This window comes from Balearica regulorum, chromosome 2 (assembly GCF_011004875.1).
Source record: "Balearica regulorum gibbericeps isolate bBalReg1 chromosome 2, bBalReg1.pri, whole genome shotgun sequence".
Classification (NCBI taxonomy): domain Eukaryota; kingdom Metazoa; phylum Chordata; class Aves; order Gruiformes; family Gruidae; genus Balearica; species Balearica regulorum.
In genome coordinates, this window is record NC_046185.1 from 119,970,122 (window position 1) to 119,995,823 (window position 25,702).

Here is a 25,702-nt window from a genome sequence, read left to right on the forward strand (position 1 = left end):
GTCCCTGAAGCCATAAAATGACCCACGTCAAAGAGCTGGGCAGTCATCAAAGATAACTGCTGTTTTAAAATACCTTTGATATATATGCCCTTTTTCATTAAAATACTGTAAACTTTTTCAGTCCAACCTTAACTCAAATCTTTAACCCCTTATCCAGATCACCGCACACTCCTGCAAAAAGCTGTACCTGCATAGCTGAGGGAGTGGGGCAAGGTGGCAGGGGAAGTGAGAGGGTTTGAGCAGTGAGGACCAGGCTAGGGCTATTTAGCTGCTGCATGTCAAGATGGGCTCCACTGGGGCTCCGGTGGTCTGCAAACCCCACAGCTGATGGAGGGTGGGCCAAGAGCAAACAACTGCCATCAGAAATCCAGAAGAAGTACTGAAGAAGAGTTATCATGGCAACTACTACAAAGTTTAATCCAGCTGCAAATACAATTGCTAGAAATTGGGAAAACTTTGTTCAGAGCATCAGGTGGTTTCACTAAGATGAAGGCTCTGGGAGCTTTGGGGAGTACCTAGGAGCCCATGTCCAGAGCTCTGTTAGACTCTGTGCTGTACTAGCACAAACTAAAAAGACTGCATCAAATCTAAAGATAAGTGTGAAATATATGCAGAGAATGCTAAGGGGAATGTATTAATAGACTTTCAGAGCTTTTTTTGTAGCATGCTTTATATAGGTTGAGGCTTTTAGACAAAGATCAAAAAGAAATGACAGGAAAAGAAGAATTGGTGGAAATGGGTGTAAGAGAGAAGTGGTCCAAAGAACAAACTTTGTACCTCCACAGCTGAAAGTGATCTTAAAACAAGACCAAACTAGTTTGAGGTAATTGCAAAATAGAAAAAACACACTATAATACAGGTTGGTTAGATCTAGTTGGCCTACAAAGAGTAATGAATGCAGTACTATCATGTATTCCATTTATACAATGAAGTTTTTAAGATGGGTTTTGAGCTGAAGCAGTGTTCTAGGAAGACTGGATTCAGGTTCTTACCTAGGTTCCCACTTGCAGGTTGAGTAAGACTCTCGCTCCTGTGAGACTTTTTCCAACTGGACTTCTAAAGCTTAGGCAAGATTCAGCCCTGGACTGTATTTATTTTGTCTCATAACTACCACACTTGCTTCTTTTAAATTTTATTGGCCAGGAGCCTGACTATAACTAGAACTTATTTTGCCTCATATTTATTTCACCAGTAAACCAATCCAGTGTTGGAGCTTGGCTGAAACTGGCAAATTTAGGATCTGATATGGTGATAGAGATAATGAATCCAAATTAAATGATCTGTGCAGGCAGAATTGAGATTTAAGAAACCTCAGGTAGGGTTAAAGGGCAATATTACACCTTTGTGTAACACCAGAGTATACACCTTGCAGGACTTGGGGCTACTTTCTGCCAGGTTGCTAAAGACTGTTGTAGGGTGAGTTTGACCAGCTGTCAAGCTTTGTGTGTTCATGAAGCACAGATGTTCTGAACATCTGAAAGATCCCCGGGGTTCTGGGCAAACCCTGACATGCCACAGTTGTGCTTGAAGGAAAAGAGATGTCAGCTAAAGCAGTAGTTGTTTAATGCCGATGCTGTGGAGGTACTAGGAATGCAAAAAGATTTTGTGTGATTACATATTAAATTGTTCTGCAAAATATTTGTACATAAAATAGCATTCCTTAATGACTGTTTTATGAGTTTGTCTTTGGAAAATGTAAACATTTACTACACCAATACATTGAAAGATAGCTCCCTGGAAAGCATTTAGTTCTGCAAATACTTTGAGTGTTTCCCAGCCTGTTCTGAACATGGCCCTAGAGCTTGCCTTTACTGATGTTTGTATAGAAAAGGGAGACAGGTGCAGAAGTCTGGTATAAGTCTGGACGAAGCAGACATAGGTTTGGCACTCCCATGAGCTTCCAGTGTGCCCTTGGTCTCTCTGTGGCTTTAAAACCCAGCTATAAAATACAAAATCCTGCTTCCCTGGGAAGCTGTAAGACACTTGGACTGTGAAGCAATCTGTTCCACAGGAGAGGAAGACAAGCTAGTTAACAGGTCATTTAAGAGTTGTTTGGCCGTACTGCACAGAAGACACGCAAAGAGAAGACGTTGTCAATGACAAGTCTGTATCCTAATGAACTTTTCCAGAAATCAAGGAGAGGTTGTGATACAGACTGTGTGTGCAGCTCCTTAGCCAGCCTGCAGCCCTGACCATCCTCTGCCTTGCTGTTATTAGCTGGTGCTTCAATGCTATGTGATACATGGCAGAGACGTCGCAAAGGAGTCTACAGCAGAGGCTCTACTGGTTTCACTGCAGGTTTTTGTCCCCAGTCATAAAGGGAAGTGCAGAATTGAGAAGCAAAAATGGAGGCTGCAATCGACAAAGCAAGGGTGGGTGGAAGGATAATGAATACCAGGACTGGGATGAGGCAGGATTGAATAGTGAAGTGCTTTGAAAGTGAGAACAAGGAGTTTGCATTTGGAGCAGTGGAAGAGGAGAAATGAGAGAGAACTGTGGAAAACTCGAGTGATGTGCCCAAATGCATGAACTTGAGACAGTTCCAGGAGCTCTAGCCAGAGAGGAGATTACAATAGGGAAGATGCACAGGCCTTGGCTAGGACTTTTGGCAGAGCAAGCTGAGATGAACTGTAATACTTTGGAGATGCTGCATAAGACAAATCAGTGACATTTAAAGCACAGCAGTATCAACATCATCAGTAAAAAATAAACTCCTCCCTGCCTCCAGACTGTGCATGGACACCCTAGACTGGGGCTCCCAGAGCTGCTGTACCTGTTGGTGTGCAGAAGTGGAGACCCTTGAGTTCAGCACTTGGGTACCACCTGCGGTGGTCTGCATGCTAGTCACATGCATGCCCCTGTTTGGGAACCCTTGCCTGCTGTCCCTTCTCCGGTGAGACATTTTTGCTGTATATCAAAATGGGAAAAGAGATTCATCTGCCTCTGTGAGTCAGCAGAACCGCATTAACTCTTTCTGGAAGTGTCCAGGCCAGTGAGTGGGGCTTAGTCATCCAAGCAGATACACTAGCCTCATGCCCACCCATCCCTTCATCTGGGAAGCAGTCCTAAGGTGTCAAAGAGAAGGTGGTTACGTTTCCACTCATCAGTCCGGCATCATAATTATTTGCAGAACAACAGACAGCCTGAACTTCAACTAGCAGATTCAAAGAAACTGTCAGCTGTTTCTGGGTTAGATAGGAACCAGATTCCCTTTGTTTCTAGGGAACTCACTAGTTCACACTGCTTATTTTCCCAGCAATGGCCACAATCAGTATGACATGGCAACAATTGTCTGAGCTATAATTAGGCACTCAGAACCCAAGACTAGTGCTCAGACATCTCTGTTGTACCTTTGCTAAACTGGAGTAGCTTCATGGAAGTCAAGGGAGTCAGAACTTCAATTCCTAACTTCCAAAGCGCCCATGTCCTGATCCAGCAAAGTTATTACATGAACAAGGTGACTGATTGCTTTCAGCAGGACCACTGCACTCAAATGTGATTCTGTATGATACCAGGGATTGGGTCCTTAATGCGGGGGGGTACAGAAGTAAGAACAAGTGCAGGTTTCTGCCTTTAAACCTGATGCGTTAAATGAGCAGCAGAGGAACATGGGCTCTTCAAAACCAAAGATTTTCTATTTTCATGCAAATATTCCCAATGTTCTGAAGCAGAAGGAGATGCTTAGAAAATACATGCTGTACAAACAGCTTTGTCTCTGAAAGATCAATATTCACTCATCATTACCTACTCTTTTCATGAACTAATAATCACAAAACAAGTAGGGAATATAGCCTCTGATGTTATGTGCCGGGTTCTTCACTGAACTGACCAGGTTTAAAAGGTGTGCCTGGGTTTTTACTATGTCTTGGCTTGATTCTGCAAATTAAAGAGGGACACGTATCAGCCTGAAGATGTGTATCTTAAATTAGCCTGGGGAATCTCTTGCTCAACCCATCATGTCAAATGCTACACTTTTGAATATATATGTGAATCCATCACCTGCATCATTGCATTTGCCCTTGGCCCTTTTTACTGTGTCACTGTAGAGCACCCAGAGCTGACAATTGCCTTTTTATCTTCTCAGAAAGACTGGTAGGTGGTAATCTGTCATAACTATATTCAGGCTCCTCTTCTCGAGTTCTAGCTATGAATGAAGCCATTGTTTCTCTTCTCACCTGTACCCATATGCTATGGTCTATCCAGACTGATCCTGCTGCAGTTGACAAACTGCTGGTAGAAATGCCACGGTCCCCTGGTTTCCAGATATACTCTTCGCAAACCCTAGAGGAAGACTCAGTTATGAGAACAGGTGACATAGGGATGTTTGTGCTTTTGGTCACATCTTATCTATAGAGGTAGAAAAACAGGATTTAAAAATAATCCCCTGTATTCTTACTGCAAGTCAGGAAAATTTAATTAGTCTCTATGGGATTTCTAGGTGCAATGGCAGTCAGGGTTGCTGACACCAGTGGACCATGAGAATAAAGAGGATAATCTGATAGAGAGTTTATAATATTTTAATTAGCCTAATGCCTTATGAGAATATGATTTCTGCTGTATTGTTCGTCTATCTGAATATTGAATTAGCTTTCATCCCTGCTGTAAAATACTCACTGGCTACATTTTCTTCCTCATGCCAGATCAATAGCATCTGCAAGCAGCAGGTTAGATTGGAATCTGTTTTCCCAGCTTTGCTGAATATGTACAAGTACAATGCCAGAAGAGAACGGAGCATCTTCCTCTCTCAGCACAGGGAAGCAGTTTGCTCAGAAATCTGTAGGATTACCCAAATACCCAGTTTTAGAAGTTCTTCAATTTCCTTTCCTTTAACTTTTGTTCATGCTTTTGCCGTTTGATTTTGGTTTGTGTCTCTTGTCACTGGTGTCTGCCGATACGCATATTCCTGCCTACAGTTAATCAAGCAGATAGCTTCTCTGCGCTACAGAGTGACAGATGCTAATCCACTGGTCATTGCTTTTGAGGTATTTTTTAATGGATGACGGAGCCTGAAGTTTTATGTACAGTGCCATGTAATACATACACTATAACAACTTTTCAAAAAAACATCATTAATCTTGGACTTTCATCCCTGTTTTCTACTTCGGTCTGTTATCATCCCTGTAGAGTTTTTGTTTTTCACTATGCTGATGTCAAATCCTTGCTCAGAAGGCTGGACCTTGACTCACAGGCTGAGAGGTTACAGAACTTTCCCCAGGCAGCATGGGTTTTTCTGCCTGCCGTATTTGAATCTGTACTCCCAGTCCTCCTCTGCTATAAATTGTACCTACCAGTTCTGAAACAGTATAACTGGGACTCCAAGTTAGATGTCTCTCACTATGTAAAATGACCAGTACAGTTTATTTTCACTTTCCGCCAGCAGCTCTGCTTAAATGGACATACTGGATGGCTGCTCCCAGGAGACAAGGACCACAGTTTCAGCTTAGGGCCATTTTTATCTCACTTCTATTCTCCCTGCTCCTAGCCTACGAATAGGAAGACAGATTTGCTATGTCGGCGGTGATAAGAAGGAAGCCGCAGAATTATTGAGTGAAGGTAGTTGCTTGTTAGACTGGTAATTGCATAAGAGGAAATACAGAGCTTAGTGTCACATGTTAACCAAAAAACCCCACCAAAACCCTAAGATATTTGTGTCTTACAGAGAAAATCATGTTATAGGGACAAAATTAGGAAGAAGTATGGAGCATAAGCCTTAGCCAGGCTGCCAGAATTTTTTTTTTTTATGTGGTTGGAGGAGGTGGGTATTAGACTCTCCAGCTGTTCTCCCTGTTGTCAAGTACACCAGTAGCTGGTTTTCTCGGGAGATTTTACAAACACTGATGCTATTTTTGTTCCGTAATTTTATATTCTTGAGCACACACATAAGGAACAAAAATGAGTTTAATAAACAGGACTCACTGAGGCTCTGCTGATTAGTGAAGATGGATATAGTTAATTATTTAGCATTATTTTCTTATTCAAAATAGTGTCTTTAGCATCAAACATTGGCATGAAGATTTCCCCAGTGGTAAAACCAAATTATATCATTTAAGCAAAATTGTCCACGTAACTTGAATCTGAGGCTTAACTGACACAAAAAGCCTTATGGCAGTCCTTTGTACTGGGAGGAAATTTGACACGAGCAGAACTAGGATTTCTTGTGTAACTATGGAAAAGAGGAGCTTGAGGTATGCTTGAAAATGCCATCTTCAAAGGCAAAGTCCAAAACCAGTTTCAAGGCAGTGGAGCTTTTTTTGTGAAAATTCTTATTTACAATAATCAGAACTGGTTTGGACTAAGGTTTCTTCCACAGGCAATTTTGACACTAAATAAATGAACATAAAAATATTCTGAAGTAGAACTGAAAAGTGAAATTCCTCAGGAAATTAAAATTCTAAAGAAATTTGTTTCCAAGCTATTATTGTATGGATTTTAAAGAGCTGGCTTCCTACTATCATGTCAATAACAAAAACTACTCTGTGCCAGCCGTACTATCTCGATTAATTTTTCTTAGACTTTGCATCAAATTAATGTCTCAAATGTCACATATCTGCAATATTATGTTTATATATTATCTAATATTATTTAATACAAAATATGGAAGATAATACATATGAAAGCCAATATCAAGCAATAGCATCAAAAGCGGCTGTATTTTATTAAACTGAGCATTTCTACAGGATCACAACAAAACTAAAAGGATGAGAGGGTTACATCATTGAAAACTGAACTGGAAGGTGGCAAGTTGTCACAGAATGGTTTGATCTCGACAAAACTACATTTTATGCCAACTTTGCAGACCAGGCCTTGGGCTCATTTACACACCTAACACTGCCCTGATTATTAGCGTTGTTAGAAAAATCCTTTGTAGAGATTTTACTGTCGGTCACTCACAGATGGTCAAATTCTTCTAGCTCTCCTAACATACTGTTTCCCCTGTGCCAGGGCTATGAAGCGGTATAGATATGAATGCTGAACAATTCATTCAAAAGGCCAGGTTTTCCTCTGAATATAGGGTTTACATCAACATCATCCTGTTGATTTTGACAGAGTTCTGATTAAGACACATAAGAGTGGAGAGGCTTGAGACCATAAATTTGATTGCAATATGGCCAGGCACCTGCTGAAACACTGGTATTCATGATTTCAGTAATTTTTTGGGTCAGGTTTTTCAGCTCCTAGAAACTGCTTTTGAAGTCAAATCCATTGAAAAAGTATTTGCTTCACATAAAGTATTTGCTCCAGAGTCCCATGGGGACTGTCAGCATTGAACAGCTCCAGGAGCTCAGCACTGAAGACAATCATTGTTTGTCTAAATGGCATATGTGTAGTATTACTGCACCTGGATCCATTCAGCTCGCTGCAAATAAGTTACAAAAGGCACTATAAGAACTCATGGATGATATCTCTGGCAGTGCTCTTATGTATAGGTAGTCCACAAAACTATTCCAGGAGTTGAAAGTCTATACCTGAGGCAAGATGACCTCATATATACATATACACACATATCTATGTTATATATAGATGATATTATCTTCACACAAAAACTTCTCTTTCATTTCCCATTGGGTTTTCTGTAAAAGCCGGACTCAGACATGCACTGAGCAATGTTGAAGCCCATCGTAACAACTGAGCTCTGAATGGGAGGCAGTTCCTGGCCCTCCATGTTCTGTCCCCAGCATGGTCTCCACTGATGGGCCATCAGAATAGGCCCTGGAGTGAATCCTAATTCTTTGATTAACCTGTCAGGTAACTATGGACAGGACAGGGTGCTTCGCTCTGCCACTGCTTCCTCCAACTTTGACCTGTGACCGCAAGCACCTGTGTATATGTCCTGCATTTTGCTCTGTTTAAGTGTACAGAAGCATGGGATAGTTTGAGTTAGAAGGGACCACTGGACCACTTTGTCCAACCCTCCTGCTCTAATCTGGATCAACTAAAGCAGGTTGTTCAGGGCCATGTCTGGTCAGGTTTTGAATATATCCAAGGATGGAGACTCCACAACCTCCCTGGGCAACCTGTGCCAGTCTTTGACCACCCATATTTAAATGGAATTTCCTGTATTTCAGTGTGTGTCTATTCCCTCTTGTCCTTTACCTGGATAACAGTGAGCTACTACTCGGTGGATACCACTACAGCACCTGTCACAATGAGAACTAGTCTTGATGGTGTCTGTAGGTGCCCCTGTAGTCCAAAAAAACCGTAGAGAAATAAGAGTAGCAGTCATGCAGGATTTCTCTCCCCGGCATTCCCAGAGGCTTTCAGTACTTCTTAATTAAATTGAATAAATAATTCATTAAACACCATAGACATTGCTCGAGATGAGCTCAGTGCTGATGGAGCAGGAACTGGGAGCATCACCACGCAGGAACGGTGTGAACCTCCTCGGTTGCTGGAGCTCCTTCTGTGCAGCCAGAGGGAGCAGGCAGACAGAGAAGGACAAAGTGAGCCTCGGGCGCTGAAGTGGGACAGGAGACCTTCTGCTGGACTCTGGCAGCCCACTTTGGGAGCTGTGGGCTCTGCAGGAGTGGGTGGGTTCAGTATTCCTCTCTTCCCATCCTTTGCCTGAAGTTTGCCATAAAGATAAAACTGAGCCTTACTTGTCAGGAAAGAATGAAATGATCCCTAAGGTTAGCAAAGCACTCAGAGACCCTTTGGGAAGAAAAGTGCTACGTAAATAGAAGCTGATTCCTACAGGTTATTAATAGATGTATCTGCAAAAGTAATGTGCAAACTACAAAGGAAAGATCATTCTGAATTAAATTACCATAATTTTTTTCATTGCTATCTCTTTTCAGGAGACCTGGATAATACTGCTAACAATGACAGGTTGAATAAGAGACAGGGTTTGTGTGGGCCAGAGGTGGGAACAGAGAAGGAGACTAATTATATCTTTTTTAACCTTTGCATGCAGCTGGGCAGGATAAAAATGAATTATGCAACTCAGCAACTGAGCTGTTATCCCAGTGGAGGCTGCAAAATGGTGCCCAGGTCATCCAGAAACATGATCTAAGCTCTCCCATTTCTTCTGGATCTAACCACTTTACAAGTCATTAAATAAAATGGGTATTTTCTGCATGTTTCACCTAAGGCTCATGTAATTATCCTATGGACAAACCAAAACAGATTTATCTTACTTGCTCTTACCTGAACAACACAGAGGATGAAGGGCAAGCACTGATGTGTGTGTGGCAGGGCTAGAAGTAGCATTCTTCAGTGTACCTTTTGAAACCTTCTGGGTTTAATAGGTTAAAGATGATGGCACTGCTTTTACAGTCACTCAGATGTATCATTTGAACACTTTGTCATGTGCTATTTATTCCACTTTTAACATGTGTTGTGACATGAAGCTTTGCTCAAAGGTCAGAGGTGGACGGCAAGATGTGGAGGGGCCTTTAATACCTGTATTGCTCAGCAAAATAGGAAGTGTCTGACCAGAAAGGGAAAGAGCCCCTTTGCAGGCAGCAATTATGGAGAAATGGAGGAATACATTCCCATTAAATAAGAACTCTTTTCTCTCTGCTCCCTGACTTTCTTCGCCAAAATTCAATTCAAACTACAATTTAAGCTATATGTGGTCTATTACTGATATCCTACAGCTCTACCACTTTAAGGGGGTTTTGGCATAAATTGGAGTCATATTCCAAGCAAGGATTTGACCCCTCAGTCTTGATTTTTTCTGAACTCTATTCCCACCATTTTGCAGCATCATCTGTGCCCCACACCAAATTAAAGCTGTCTGTATCACACAAAGGGCTTGTTATGAACAGAGCTTTGTATGATTCTATGTTGCTCCATAACACTTCAGCCAGTTAGCCCTTTCCTGGTTGAAATTATCAGGATTGAACTCTGGAGGCTGAATGAAGTCTCTTTAAGAATCTGAACCCAAACTTTGCTCACCTTTGTATTAGTTCCCTATCTCTAATTTGGTCCAGTACCATATTTATTAACTGAGTGACCCAGGACACTAAAAGGCTCTAAAACTTGCCGCCTGAACCAGTGTATTTAATTCAAGAATTTTGGCTTCTTTTTATTTTACTCTTTTTTGTCTCAAGGAAATAGCATCAGACATGTCTGTGTTTTGAAAAGAGGGTAGAGAATATATTGTATTTGGTTGCTATTAACTTACAGAACGGAAAGGAGCATCTTTCACTGGAATAGCTGTGCTTGATGGAGTATAAAAGACTCTGTTAGGTTAAATCTTCTTGTGGATAACCTGATACCTCAAAGATGAGTATATGCCCCCTTCTTCATCTTAAGTAGTGTAAAAAGCCAGAAAATGAAGTGGAAATACCATACTGAATAAGACGCAAGACAAATTCTGTTCCTGGAAGGTTGCATTTTACTGATTTGAGATTTTCCCCCCATTCTTCCCTATTATAATCTGTGGTACCTTCTGTACTTACAGTCAAGAACTTGTGATTTTATAATTACTTAAACACTAAATGCTAGGTAACCTCCTGCCACCTGAGTGACTGAATGCATCCTCACTAAACTGCTCATAATGACCCAATTAAGCAGTAGTCTGTGCCGGTATCTGTAAGAAGGCCAAGTCAGGTTTTGTAAGACATCCTAATATAGCAAATCTGTTGATCATTTGGATATAGCGTACAACAGTAATGCTTGTGTTAGAAATGTACCAGTCCTAATATCACCATTGCTTCTCTAGAGGTGTTTTTCATCCACTTGTCATCCGCTTGCTGACATGGCCTTCAGATGACAGCCCTTTCTGGAGCCCTCATCAGTACATACAAGCATCCATGACAGTGGGGAACAGTCTACAGTACCCACGTCTCCTGGATTTGGCCTTAGGCCACATAATATGTGTCCTCCTAGCATGTTTAGTACAGTGACCTGCATGTGAATGGAACTCCTGAGCTTGTGAAGGTCCAGCAGATTAAATACCTATAGCTTGTCAGACCAAGCAAGTGAATACCATCCAATGCCACACTCACTTATGACATCTCATGAGAAGTGAGCTCAGCATTTTAGTTCCTATTTTTTTAAACCTCCATTGGACTGGTCTTGCTTCAGAAACAATCTTGGGACCTTCTGTGACAGCAATGTTGTGCTGGATGTGGAACCAGTAAACCTCAAGGGATGGGAGGGCTTGTGAATGCAACTGCCTCCTCACAATGTGGAGAGATTTGCAGGTATGCATTGCACATCTATGGCCACTAACATATATATTCCTATGCAAAGGAAGAACCAATGCAGTGAGCATTCTTACCACAAACATAATCACTACTGCCCACAGGGAGCAATCTTTATTAAGTATATAAGCAGAGGGAATCAATCCAGGAATCAGCATCGCATCCTGAATGCCCTGGAAGGTTACCAGCAATCCTGCCCCAGCAGAGAGGAGTTGTGACTGTTCACATTATCTATGAAGAAATAGATGATAGCAGCAAAGCAGATTTAGGACAGAAACCACTGAAAACTTTTTCAAGGGACTAAGAAATCAGAAGTGCATTCGACATTCTTGAAAGAAAAAAAAATTGGCTCATATATGTTACTTAATTTCTTTAGGGGTCTTTTGAGTGACAGTGCTGTTGGTTCTATCACACCAGCACTCAAGGTGGGCAGGACTGTGCTGCCCATTCTCCATTCCCAATTGGATGCTTGTACTACCCAGAAATACCATGTTTATAAGGGAAGAAAATGATCCCCAGATCAACACAAACGAACACAATACATATATTGCACATGCCTTGAGCGAGGAGTTGCAGTGAAATGAAATCACTGGGTGCTCCTTACAGCACATGTGCGATCGCTCCAAATGGTTTGTTTATCCCAGAGCCTGGTGTTGGTTTCTTTGCAGAAGCCAGTCCCTCATGAAAGGACAGTTTAGGCTGTGCATGAACACAAGGCCTTCGCTCCAGCTGCAAATGGTGCTGCAGAGCTGGAGAGAGCTGCGTAGGTGGAGCTGGATGTGCACATGGGGAAGGGGGAGAAGGGCAGAGCCTTGTCTGGTGGCCTTGCCAACAGCCACTTGGTGATGCAGGGGCTGCTTGTGGACCAGCGCTGCTTCTCCCAGCACCTGAAATGCCCACCATGGCTGATAGAGAGTGAGGTTTTTAGCAGTGGGTTGGTTTTTTTTCTGAATGGGAGGCACAATTTTGAATTTCTCCTTAAAAGTAAACAAATAAATACATTTCGAGTTTACTGTTCCAAATCATGATGAGGCTTTGGGCAACGTGGTCTAGTGGAGGGTGTCCCTGCCTGCAGCAGGGGGGTTGGAACTGGATGATCTTTAAGGTCCCTTCCAACCCAAACCATTCTATGATTCTATGATTCTATGACAGAGAAGGCAATAGACTACAGAGAAAGTAACACATAGACTACACGTGCATAGCTCTCCTTCAGGGAGAAAGACTCTTCCATTCCAGGCACCAACAGAGCCTTTGCACTTCAGCCATCTTCCCAGGCAGCATTTTTAATTGAAGTTCCCAAAGAAGAATCCAGAAAAAATCTGGATCTTTTCTTCCTTTTGTCAATTCTTTGCCCTAGGCAAGGAGCTAATGAACTAGTCACTTCAAAATAGTGCTTGCTGTGAGCTTATTTATTTTGTTATGTTTTGGAGCTTGGGGGTTACTACAGACTGGGGATTTCTCCCAGAAATGACAGAATATTTTGAGCTGACTGGAAAAGCAAGCTTCTTTTCTCCAACTATTTAGTACTTGAGCAGAAGGAAAGGCATCAAGAGCATTGTGAGCATTTAGTCAATGTACGTTGACTATTTCAAGACCTGGATGGAAAATGCAGAGGTTTGGTTGTGGTGTGCAGAGTCAGTGTGATGGGCGCTCCCTCCTTTCTGCAAGAGGACCTCCTTGCCAAAGCCGCAGCGAGTTGCAGCACGTGTGTACTCTGCGTGAGCAGCTGAATAGGCTTCACTTGCAAGCAGCTCACAGGAGACGTGGGAAGCAGAAATACCTGTGGCTGTGCTGGACTTTCTCTCCTTGCTTGGCTATTTCCCCGCCGTTCAGGAGTAATTATCACCCCCACACAGCCCATTATGGTGCAGAATTTTAAATCAAATCCTGTCAAATTATTTCTCACTCCTAAACTTCCTAATCAACTCTCATGATCTAAATTAGTTCCCATTGCCTCATTTTCTTTGATGACTTTGCTGCCGCAGAAGGGTCAGATGAAAAAATCTGAGGAAAATGCAGGAGAACTGAAGACCCTCCTAGATCTTTGCCCATCAAGAAAGTTATTCAGGCCTGACACTTGCAGACTTTCAGTGAGCACTAAGCTGTGACGGGGCTGCTTCTCATTTCCAGGAAATCATAAAAGGAACAGGAAAACTGAGAGGACTGAGGAGGTAAGAAGTAAACCATCTCACACTGTTGCCAGTTACTGTAGTACCTGGACTAGATCTTCTCCACTTCTGAGTCAGGTGTGGCACCAGTAGGCATCCTTGTGTCACGCTGTTGGCATGAGAGGAGGAAGAAGATAACAGCGTATAATTCTCTCCCTGCTGAAAATAAAAGACCTGATACCTGATTTCCAAGGGCTTTTAAAATACTTGTGGTGTCCTGTTGCCTGTGTGATATTCTGCAGCTCAGCTTTCCACTTGCTGAGCCAACGGTGGCAGCTTAGACCTGCAGGGCACTGTTTCAGGGGTGGCTTCCTGAGCACGGATTGCGGCCAGAAACAGGCCCTCGTGGAGAACAAGGCTCACGGCTGGAAGAGCTTGTCTTGTCACCAGGGCTGGGAGAAATGGAGAGCAGGGTTTATTGATGACTCAGAACTTCTGCTGCTGAAGTTCGGGGGTGTTCACAGCAGAGAGAGGGTCGGAATAGGACACTGCCCAGGTACATGACCTTAGCAGAAAGCAAACTGTGAAGCTTAAATTCTGGTTTAGGAACTTCTTCAAATTTCAGCGCTTCTGTGGCTGATCCTTTTTCAGGTGGGTGCCATTTGTGTTTTTCACATAAAATTCAAGGGTATTAAGCCCCCAATTTAGCAAGGTAGATGACCACATTTGCAGCATAACTTGCAGAGGACTGATCAAGTGCTTAGACTTACCTACCCAGTTAAGTGGTCATGCTGATTTGAGACCTCAGTGGCTTTAGTTTCCTGCCTGCTTGAAACCTTTCTTCCTTCTGGAGAAACAAGTACACTGGGTCACTGGTGAGGGCACTGCAGAAGTGATTGCGTTAGAGGCACACACAGAGACATCAGGTCACGTCAGAGATGTATTGGCCCATTGGATGACGAGTTGCAGCACTGCAACTGGGACGTGTATGTTTTAGCAAGGCTCCTAGGGGCATGAAGCCCCACCGAGAAGGTTCCAGTGGATATGGAGCACTGCTACTGCATTTCTCTCAGCCCAGAACGTCAGGGCAGCTGTTCTGCCAAGTTCCTGTGAAGCAAACCTGGGCATGGAGTACAGGGTATTGCAATGATCAAGAAAGGCTGTGCAGCTGTGGCAATATCTGGGCCCTCAGCAGAGAGGGGAGGGCACATTGCATGAGGATTAACGGGTCTGGAGCCAAGAAAAGGAGATGGAAATAATCTCCTGTAGGATGAAGGCTGTGACCTCATCCCAGATCTATTTCACTTTAAATTATTCTTATAGATGAGCTAAACAGAAGTCTGTTTTCCTTGGGAACTCATCTCACGTTTAGCTCCACTCAGATCAAGTTTAGCTCCAGATTTACAGACAGAGGGAAACTTACTGCTAATGGGAGTCTAGCATCAGGTGGGACCAGCAGAATTTCTATGCAAGATCTTTTAAGAAAAGCAGATCTTTTAAGGAAAACCTGTACTACATCTGTGCCATTTTTACCAGCTAATTTTTTTTGTGTGTTCTTTGAAAGTATGTGAAACTCAAAGGGTGAGAGTAAACAGCAGGAGTCATCTGTGATCAGTTCACTTCCATTTCTTAGACTTGGGCACTTGTGGAGCTGAAACTTCAAGTAAAGCTCATAACAGGATGTAATCACAGTCATACACATGCTTGTAGGAATCTATGAACAAAACGGCTTTATGAAGTCTCTACTTTGGGTCTTGGAATATGGGGAGAGTTTGTGAAATCTAAGACGGTCTTCACTGTACTAACATTGATGTCAAACCTCCTAATGAATTCAGGCTCTCATTTCCATTCATCGATATTTTTCTTTAGACCCACTCCTAAACTTTAATCCCTTTCTTCAGAGGAGGAAACAATATGTGTACTAAGCACGAATTCATATCTGCCATTGGACACACCTGCTTGTATCCCATCAGAACCAGGCACAAAGAAATAATCTAATTCTGTATTTAGATTTATCTAATCTAATGCCTATATTTGTGCATTTATTGATGGGCTCATCTAGATTTTTCTACACCGTGATTCTCTTGTTGTATATTTATGTTGCCCTGTAGAGTTCTCATTAACACCACCAAACATTTAACCTTGAGCAGTTACAGTAACTGCACAGGACACAGCAAGGAAATCTCTCTATTTATAGTTTAGTAAATTGGAAACCTACATGGTAACGCATGTTATAATTCAACAGTGGATTTTAAAAAATCCAAACAGCAAACCAGAGGAATCAAATCTAAAATTACATTGATTTTGGTTGAAGGGAAAATATGAAAGGATATGGAAATCAGTGAAAGCCTGTCTGTTCACTGTAGGTAGATCTTACTTTTGAAAAACACATGTCAATAATTACATGACATGCTTTTTCTGAGTGGAGTATCGTACTAGGTGTTGCCCTTTTTTATTCAGAACTAATGGTGAGGTGAAACCAAGTTCTCCATATCTGTTCATAGAGAGATTGGCAGCTTGATTTAATAGATCACTACAAATGCTCCAGATTTGACTTGGAGAAGTTTTCCAAACAGGATCATTACTGCTGGGTGGTCAGGATGCTGCCAACTGTACAGGGAGCTCACAGTTGTCTTCTGTTTCAAGGAGACCAATTATCTGCCCATGGGTCTGGGCAGATGTTCTCTCCTGGCTCTGGTGATGCCACCTGAGGACAACATTGATTCTGCTCGTGGCTCTCCTGGGGCTCGCAGCCACCCACCACCTGGAGGTATCCATTTTCCCACCGCTCTGCTCTGTCAGCTCTGTGACTGCTGGCTCGTATTCATCTTTGAAAGCAAGATGACGCCACCAGCATTTTTTTTCTGAAGCAAATGAGGGAGCATTCACAAGGTCCCTTCCACTGGCAGAGCTGGGGCAGTGGCAACCTCCAACACAGATGTGGTGACAGGCAGCTGGGAATGGTACAGCTATTTGGAAAGTGAATGTCTGTGTGCATATATTGGTATGTATGTATGTATGTATATGTTATGGCCTGAGCATTTGCCCTTTAGAAGAAAATTACCCAGTCTACTGTGAAGCAGACTCACCTCCGTTCCCTAGTAAAGTGTCTGTTTCTGCCACAATTGGAGGAGAAAATGGCCCTTTTTCTAAAGAAGACCTATTTGAAGTCAGTCCACCATGACTATGCAGAAGGGTTAAGGAGCTTATTCTGTTTTTCTAATGAAAGACAAAGACTTCCCTGCATGAATGACACCCCACCACCCCCACCCCACCCCAGTGTTGTTCTTACGGGATGTCTGAAGAATGAAAGGAGAATTGAGTTATTATTTTTAGCCTACACATTTCCTCTGGCTGTGCTATGACTTGAAAACCTTCCTCTCTGATTTCAATGCTGTAGGGTAACTGGTTGCCTATAATTCTCCAAAAGAGAGAGATTTGCAGTCATACCATATTACATGTTTATGACTATACTTGGGAAAACTTGCATGACCCAGAAATGATTGCCAAGATTTAAGGGGATTTGCTGAACATTGAATGGCTGTCTATTACAATTTTGTGATGGTTTTCTGCAGTCCAGATACTGCTTTTAATGCTACTTCTTGTAATAAGACATCTCTTCCCACCTCCACCTCTTCTGTAGTGTGCATAAACACTTCTTTAGTGTACACGTTACCAATTACTTTGTTTTTACTCAATGATTAAATTATGTTGGATGGATTCAGTAATATCTCATTTTACCATCAGATTAAGTCCTGCTTTTATTTTGATTCTCCATTCTAAGAATATTTGGTATATTTATTTTTGGCAGAAACCTCAGTCAGTGTTACTTAATTTATAACATATCTTTGATATATTCTGGTCCATTAAACAAAGGAACATCTTCACAACCTCTTCCGCAGACAAATTATAGCACTATTTGAGAGTCTGCATTTGAAACATTCTTTAGCTCTAGCCCACGTAGGACATTCGGTTCCCCTGATCACACTCCCATGTGGGATCTGGTTTGCTACGCCACAACAGTTCATCCTGTGCTTTCTTTATGGAACAAGCTTGATTTTGAACTTTAACAAATGAAAGGTGCAAATCTTTTCCTGTGCTTACTATCATTATCTTTGGCTTGCAAAAGGAGAAACAACCACAAAATGCCAAAAGCAGGGAAATTTACTGCATGCCAAATGTATTGCTGCCAACAATCCATATATGTAAAAAGCAGACAATTGGATAGTCAAGGACATCTTTTTATAGCTCACAGAAAACCAAATTATTCCAAATGGCTTAATTTTCCATTAGGGAAAATGGAAATTTCCATTAGCCCCAATTAGGGGCTTGGTTTGTCTAAAATAGTCTAAAAGAGATGAAAATGTTGTTGCTATTCAGCAAGCATAGGACATATATAAAGATAAAAAAATCTTATTATTTTGATAAGAATGTGTAATCATAGAATCCTAGACCTGTTTAGGTTGGAAAAGGCCTTTAAGATCATCGAGTCCAACCATTGACCTAGCACTGCCAAGTCCACCACTAAACCATGTCCCGAAGCACCACATCTACAGGTCTTTTCAATACCTCCAGGGATGGTGACTCAACCACTCCCCTGGGCAGCCTCTTCCAAGGCTTGACAGCCCTTTCGGTGGAGAAATTGTTCCTAACATCCAATCTAAACCTCCCCTGGTGCAACCGAAAGCTGTTTCCTCTTGTCCTTTACTATCCATATCTATATATTGACATATATATGTTCTTATTATATATAGAAGGAAACTTATTTTTTACTAGCTGCTGGGACATTTCATTCTATATTTCCATTCGTTTTCTAACAAACATACATTTTCTTATTCAGTGCAGGCATTGACATCCTTGTCAGAGGTCCATTTCCTCAAAGGCATTTAGCCAACTTTGATGTCAAAGGGAATTTGTTACCTAAAATATCACAGAGGAGTTGGGCATAAACACCTCGCAAAACATACAGGATGAAGCCATGTAGCCATGCTTCAACTCCACTAAATTTGGTGGCATTCCCCCATTTACAAACAGCATAATTTGATCTGATAACTATTGGCCGTAGTTGGCCAAAAAAAAAGAGGGGGGGTGTGTGTGTGAAACGAAATCAGGGGTGGGGAAAAGCAGAGAAGAAGAACAAAGAGTCCTGGAATTCCAGATAAAAGGGGAATCAATCCTTGGAGGACTGGAGAAAGCTGAAGAAGAACGAGCAGGAAGAAACCTCAGACATGGTCAAAGAAAAGTCCCTATGCGAATAAAGTTGAAAAATAAAATTTCAAATGTTAGCAATTACTTTCAAGATGTTATCAGCCATCGCTAGTGTGTTGTCATGGGAAGAAAAAGGCGTTGCAGTATCAAAGGAAACAAGGAATGTAATGAAGAAAGAAATTAAAGGAGTAATTTGCATCTACTTGGTGGTACAATCTTCAGAGGCACTTTTGTTAATTAGCAGGTTTGGGCTCTACATATTAGAGTACTCAGAGGCTGGTGGAAGTCTCCAGAGATGTTTTGAAGCAGCAGTTTGGATGGTCACAGAACATTTCTATAGCCTCACAATTTATCAGCAAAATGAGTTATTTTTCCTTCATCACTTGAAACTTGACAGTCAGAAGGGAAAAAGACCAACTTCTTGCAGGAGCTCATTTCTGTGAGCAAACATAATATTGAAAAGCTCATATTTTCTTCCAGAACTTTTGATAAGACGATGGTAATGGCATGCTCCTTCTGTCCACTGGGGTGTGACTATGTTTGAGTGTACCCAGTCTTAGTTGTGACCATTTGTTCTTCTCTTGTATTGTGGGTTTTATTCCTTTCTTATTATACTTTTGGGAGTGTTTAGAGGTCTAGATATCTGTTCTGAAATAAGTAAATAAATAAAAAAATACATAAAGGGATGGAGAGAGTAATTCCCTACTCCACTGAAGTCAACGGAGACAGAACAGCAGCAAATTTAGCACACTTTTTGGTAGTGTTTATCACTTCAGATGTTACTTAGGTGGGTTTTTATTTATAATTAGCATCTAAAATTTCCAGTGGCACAAGTTGAGCACTTAAACCCACACATTTTATGAATATAAAAAAAAAATACTTGATTTTGAGATTTTTTTACATGTATCAGTTCCTCTGAAGCTGAGGTTTGAGTGAAACCCGATTTGTTTTTCTATATACTTTTTTTTAAACCATAGATAAAGAACTTTTTGTCCCTTGCACAGGGAATTCTCCAGTCTGAATGCTTTTTCTTTCCTTTCTATTTTGTATTTCCTTCATCTGGGGCTTTCTCTGGTCCCCAGGTTCTCCTTCCCCCGGGGTGTGTCTCCTGCTTCTGAGTATACCATGTCCCTGCCCCTCCCCTGTGTGCCCAGCTCCATTCATTAGGTGGATAATTGCCTGCAACCATTTCACCTGAAAACAATACTTTCTTCCAGTCCAATCTCTTAGCCCTGCTGGAGTCAAATTGAGTCACAGGGTCTAAAATTATCCCTGAGGATAATCTAAGTACAGTGGATTTAACTCTGTGTTTTCCTTATATTTCAAAGATTATTTTTAAAATTTCAGCCTAAACATATTTGTTTTCAAAACATATTTTCATTGAAAAGCATGAAGGGAAGAGCTCGTTCATTACCTTAGACAAATACCTATTCCTTTCACACAGCAGCTTTTTTTTTTTTTTTAATCAAAACAAGCAGACCGCTTTCACAGCTTACTTGCTTTTCCCCTCATTACTGATCTTTTGCTGTAACCACAGATCTATCTGTAATGCCACGTTTTGCGTGTAGTGAACTTTGCGTTGCTGAAAAAGCTCTGACCAAACTTGCCTGGGAGTCTCAGATGAAGATCGTTCAAAGGACGCGGCTGAAACAAAGAGGTGTTTCCACCATTCCATAAATAAACCCTCCTAAGTATAAATTGTGACCATTCCTTTCTCCATCTGAACGCTTCAGGCTTTTCAGAAAGCTGCTTTTATGTAAGATTAGAGAGCTGTCTCCATGACATGATGCTCTGCTTCTCTTCACCATTAGTTGGGCGTTAGTTGTTCTGGCTGTAAATAGACGGGCACAGATGGTACCGCGACTCTCCGAGCCTCCACACATCTTGCACTGCAGGGATTTTTGTTATTCTTGTTATCTCTCTAGCAGCTCCTACACTTTCCTAACAGTTTGTTTCAGAAGAAAAATGGAAGGCTAAAGAACAATCAGTTCATTTCCTCGCTAGGATTGCTGAAGGATTTAGACAGGGCAGCAGCATGCGTTTTGACTTTTTTCTTTGCCATGGGCTCCTCAATGAAGCAAAAATTTCTGCCAGCCTCTCCAGGTGAAGTCAGTCCTCCCCAAGACAGCTGAACAGAACTAGATGTCCCAACCGCATTAAACTGCGACACCTGAATGGCGCATCCTCCCTCAGTGTCTTGCAGCTCTGACCACCATGGAAGAACCATGACAGATAAAAGAGAAGCTGATATTTTGAAAGATTGCCTTGGTGCACAGGAATGGCGTTTGCAGGAAAACAGGCTGGAACAATTAGCAACACTGAATCTGGAGAGGGCATGGATAAGAAGGACGTGACAGAGTCTTAACTCCCCTATGCACGTCATGGAGAAGGTAAAATGGGTGCTGCTCTTTAGTCTTTCACATAACACAAGAACAAGATGTTAACAAACTGAAATCTGATAAAAGGAAGTCAATTTTATAAAGAGTACGGTTAACCTCCTACAATAACCATTGAAGCCAAGAACTTAGCGAGGCTATAAAAAGGATTAGATGTTTGTATAAATTATTAAAGTATTAATTTATCCCATTTAATGGGATATATAATGAGTTATAAGCTTCTGTGTCTCTAAAGAAGTCAAGTTACTAGCATAAGGATAAGAAGTCGTCTCCCTTCCCTGCTAGCAGGCAAATCTCCTATTTGTTTACTATTTGGTTTTTCATCATCTTCCTCTACAGTCTTGGGGAATCAGTGACATGGTCACTGGTGGACCGTTCACCTGCTCCTTGATAGCAGTTCCTTCATTTTCACCTATGAAGCTATTAAGAAGAAAACTGGTAAATGTCAGCCAGTGTGTTGATGAATAGCTCACCTTGCTCCTGGGCCTCAGACTGTTCTGATAAACCTATGTAATATTTTTGGGTGGGACTAAGTTTTTTCAGATACACTAATGCCAAAGCAATAGACAGGGGACTAACACCTGTAGATGCAGAGCAAATCCCTCTTCCCCCCCCCCCATAGAAAAACATCAAAATAGCAGCAATGCAGCTCTCTGAGATATAAGCCAAATCCACTGGGTTTCATGATCAGAGGATAGTTTCCTTCCTCATCATCCACCTATTTCTATGACTCTAAACTCATCCACCTTGTAATTATACAGCTTATCTTTATACAGGTACTGCTGCAAAAAACAAAACCGCCCTCCTCTTACAGGGAGGTACACCCATGTACGCAGCCACACGTGGTCCCCAGGGACCTGTGGGCAAGCAGGAGCGGTGTCAGTGGGTGCCCCTGGTGGGACAGGACCACCACACACCGGGCTGCTCTTCCCTGCTGCTCTGCCCTGCTCTGGGGAGTTTATCTACATCTGCATTTATCACCCCATCACAAGCCCTATCTTAATCAAGACTGCAATATCCTGTAACAGAGGACAGGCTTGCAGGAGAGGAGGGTGTGATGACAATATTGCGAGAAGGAACATCACGGCTTACCTCTTTTTTAATGAAAGGATTGACTGAGAACAGTCCATCAAAAGGGCTAGACACCCAAGTGATAGATGAATTTCCTAGAGTTGCAGTGTTTCAACAGGAAAAATGAAAAGCACCTTAATATTAAATAGAAGCTATGACTGTCATGTAGAAATAAATCTATGACAATCTGAAGAGGAAGCAGTTTAAGACACGAAAAGCCTGATGAGATTATAAATAATACCATTTATTGCATTACACCATTGCTCACGCAATTCGTGCTTCCTCAGCTACTCAGTCTAGACTGCTATCAGTTCACCCTTATCTGCTGCAGACTTTGGCTATCTCTTAGCTCCCCCATAAATGAGACAGTTTGGACACCGACACGTAGAAATGCAAGGTGTCTTAATTTCTCTGCGGACGCCAATCTCTGTGGTGAATCTGGGTGAAATCCTGACTGCACGAATGGGTCAGGATATGCCAAAACACGCTGGAAAAGGCAAGTACAGATGCAGTTGTTCTTTGCAAGATGCAGTTGTTCTTTGCAAATGCGAAGACAAATAAATTTATAATTCACTTGACCGAGTCAGTGAATGGCTTTGAAGTCTATGGAGTGGTTATGTCAGTAGTTGGTTTGTTCAGACTTTTCTGCTCTGTTTTTCCTGGAGACTCTGTGCAGCCCCTCGCAGGGAAGCTCGCACGCACCCAGCTGCAGAATGTGGGAAACGGGTCGATTCCTTTGTGCTTTCTGCCTTCCAGTTAAAACCAGCTGCCTTCCTAGAACGCGTGCATTAGCGGGACACATGCGATTAAGATCAATACAGAGTTGCAGAGGGAAATTTATAGGCATCGGTATCCAGTGTAATCTAAGAGCAACCCTTGCAGGACTATGAGACGCTCACTGTACTCTGTTGCTCACTTGTTTGTCTCACCGGCGTGTTCTAGCTTGCCTTTCAGAGTGGACGCTGTTGGAGAAAAAGCCTCTCGTCTACCATACAGTACCCCAACAGGGTGGGCCCCCAAAGAGGTTAGCTCTGGAGGCTGTGATGGAAGTCTTTAATAATATTCCCAAGTTTTTTCTGATTTCTGCCACTGAACACCAAGTTCTGCCAATGAATAGAGCATGGCTTTAGAGCCAGGTACGTGTCCGCCACTTAAACCCTGATGCTTTGCCGCTGAAGTGAGCTGCTTGCAGGAGTTGCTAGGTAACCGTAACCTGCTCATAGCTTATGCGAGCAAGCGAGATACTTCTGATGATGTCATGCTTCAGTTTCATTTTTCATCGCTTAAAAGAGTTTTCTCTCCATTTCTATGAGAACAGGTGCATGGGGGAGTTCTTCTGTGAGGCAGAACTTCCCTACTCGATCATGCTTATGCAGCTTAATTTCACTCTTGCAAAACATTATAATAAAGTAAAATTGGCCAGGGCTTCTCAAAGTGTGATTTTGGGGAAGAACTTCTAGCTGTTCAAGCCTCTTTTATCTTCTAGACACCAATTCAAGGGCTAACTCCTTGGAAACACAGACATCTTCATCAGCTGCTGTGCTGCCTGCATCTGAACAAAATGATGGCTTACTCAGTAGAAAGATAACAAGAGTTTTGTGATTATGCTTTTCGATAACATAAAAATCCAAATATTATGTGCCAGAAATGGACTGAAGCTGGGAGTTATGTTCCTTTCAATAGTAATTATGTGCCTAACTTTAATATTTATTAGTGAGAGTCTAGTTACACCAATCTGTGTTGTTACAAGTCCCTGTAGCACATCTTTGACAAAGCAGATGAGAAAAGCTTCTCAAACAAGATGCTTTGAAGATGCTGTGGTGAGTATGGGATGGATGAGCAGGACATCACGGAGTTGTGGGAGATCTAGCAAGCCTGATCTCGAGAGACTTCAGCCCTAAATCTGGTCTGAACAAAACCTACAAGGTCTGTGTGTGTCCTGATTCCAGAGCCCGGAGGGGATGCATACTCAAAGCGTGGTGTCTCTGAGGGCTTTCCAGGTGGCTCTCTGCCCATATGGGAAGGCAAGGCATGAAGGCAGGTGACTGGACTGTCCGTAGCTATGTGTCCAGGTTTGATTCCCACTGAGTCTCTGTTGATGTATTTGTCATTTTTCCTGGTTTCTTCCCCCAGCCTGATGTATCTGTTTCTTGCTGAAAGCCATCATTGTGCTTGGAGGTCCTCTCTTGGGTCAGCAGGTGTGCTGTCATCTCTGAAAAGGCTGGTCTTCTTGTCTCCTGGTCTTTTTCTTCAGTGGCCACTGTGCACATTGGCACCAGCAGGAGCATCGTGCTGCAGCCGTAGCTGGTGCAAGCAGCATTCGGAATGGAGTAACAAACCCTCTGATTCCTGTCCTCCAGCTTGTAACACTCGTGCATCCTCTGGGAGCTACTGCCTTCATCCCTGACACTCCTAACTCTATCTACTGGTTGTTCTCTCCGTGCTTGCCTGTCTGATTTGATCTACTTTTTCTTTATCGCTGCCTCTTGCTGTCTTTCTCCCCCACACTCTTCCCTCTTGTGTGCGAATTCCTAATCAGTGCAGAGCGCGGGTCCCAGGCGTTTGCCGTGCTGGGCTGCTGCGGCAATTAGCTAACGTTTGGAGAGTGCTGAGCAGCACGGTCTCCAGCGTGCTATTTTAAGACGCACAGTCTTGATCACATATACCGGTCTACCTGGCAGGAAAGGAACCAAGGCAGAGCATACAGCTGATGTTCCCTAGGCTCCGGATGAGTGCCGGTGTTAAATGTGCTGTTTAGCAAAGGGAAGGCCATTTTCTGCAGAGAGGGAGGAAGCAGGCGCTCATTAGGACAGGCACAGTCCAGTGGGAAAGATAATATGCCCCACTGTCAGCAAATGCCTCGGTATCTTCGCCTATTCAGGGTGATTAAACAAGAGCCCCCTCTCCTTCCAAGATGAACTGTAGGAAACCTTTCTGCTTTGTGTCACTTCCACAGAAGTCATCAGGATGATTTGCATAAATATGCAAGTGGTAATCAAACCTGGGGAGTTCAGGTGGTTTATGGTACATTTTTTTGCACATGCTGTGCATACAAAGCGAATAGATTGTCACTCTGTTTAAACTGCACAAGGTCATTGAGTTGAGCAGGGACCAAAGTAGTAGAAGGCACGTTTTGATCCCCTGCTTCTTGGCATGATATCTCTCCCGGGGCGTAATACAGTTACTGTCATGGCCAAAGAGTACAGCAGGTCTGCAACGGTCCCGTTGTTCTGCCTGGAATTTTCTAACTAGTTGAAAGCAATAAGTAAATGAGGACGATTACAATTGTTGATCCCGTTAGGAGACTTTTCTTTCGTGTATATTTTACATATCGAGACACTCTGCTAAATCTAATTTATGAGCAAGAAAGAGTCTATGAAGAATTAACTGACAGATTCTTCACTCTTGATGTTTTCATTTTGTTTTCTGCTTGATTCCCTGCTTGTTCTGATGTTCAGACCAGAGATTAACACATACTCCACAAAGCTTCCTGGTATTTTATAGAAAGTACTCGAGGTTCTTGTGCGGCTGTCCAAAAACAGCAGAGTAGAGGGCTCCAGAGCTTTACGGAATGATCAAATATATAACTTCAGCCGTGTCAGTTCACATATCATTAAAACTGGGAACTAAAGATTTGATGATTTTTCAGAAGTGAAGTAAATGAAGACCAGCGTAAGAACTGAACTAAAATGAGGATTTAAGTATCATTCTCTTAATTACCTGACACAATCCTGCCATTTTTGTTTTAATAAATTACTTAAAGTGCCAG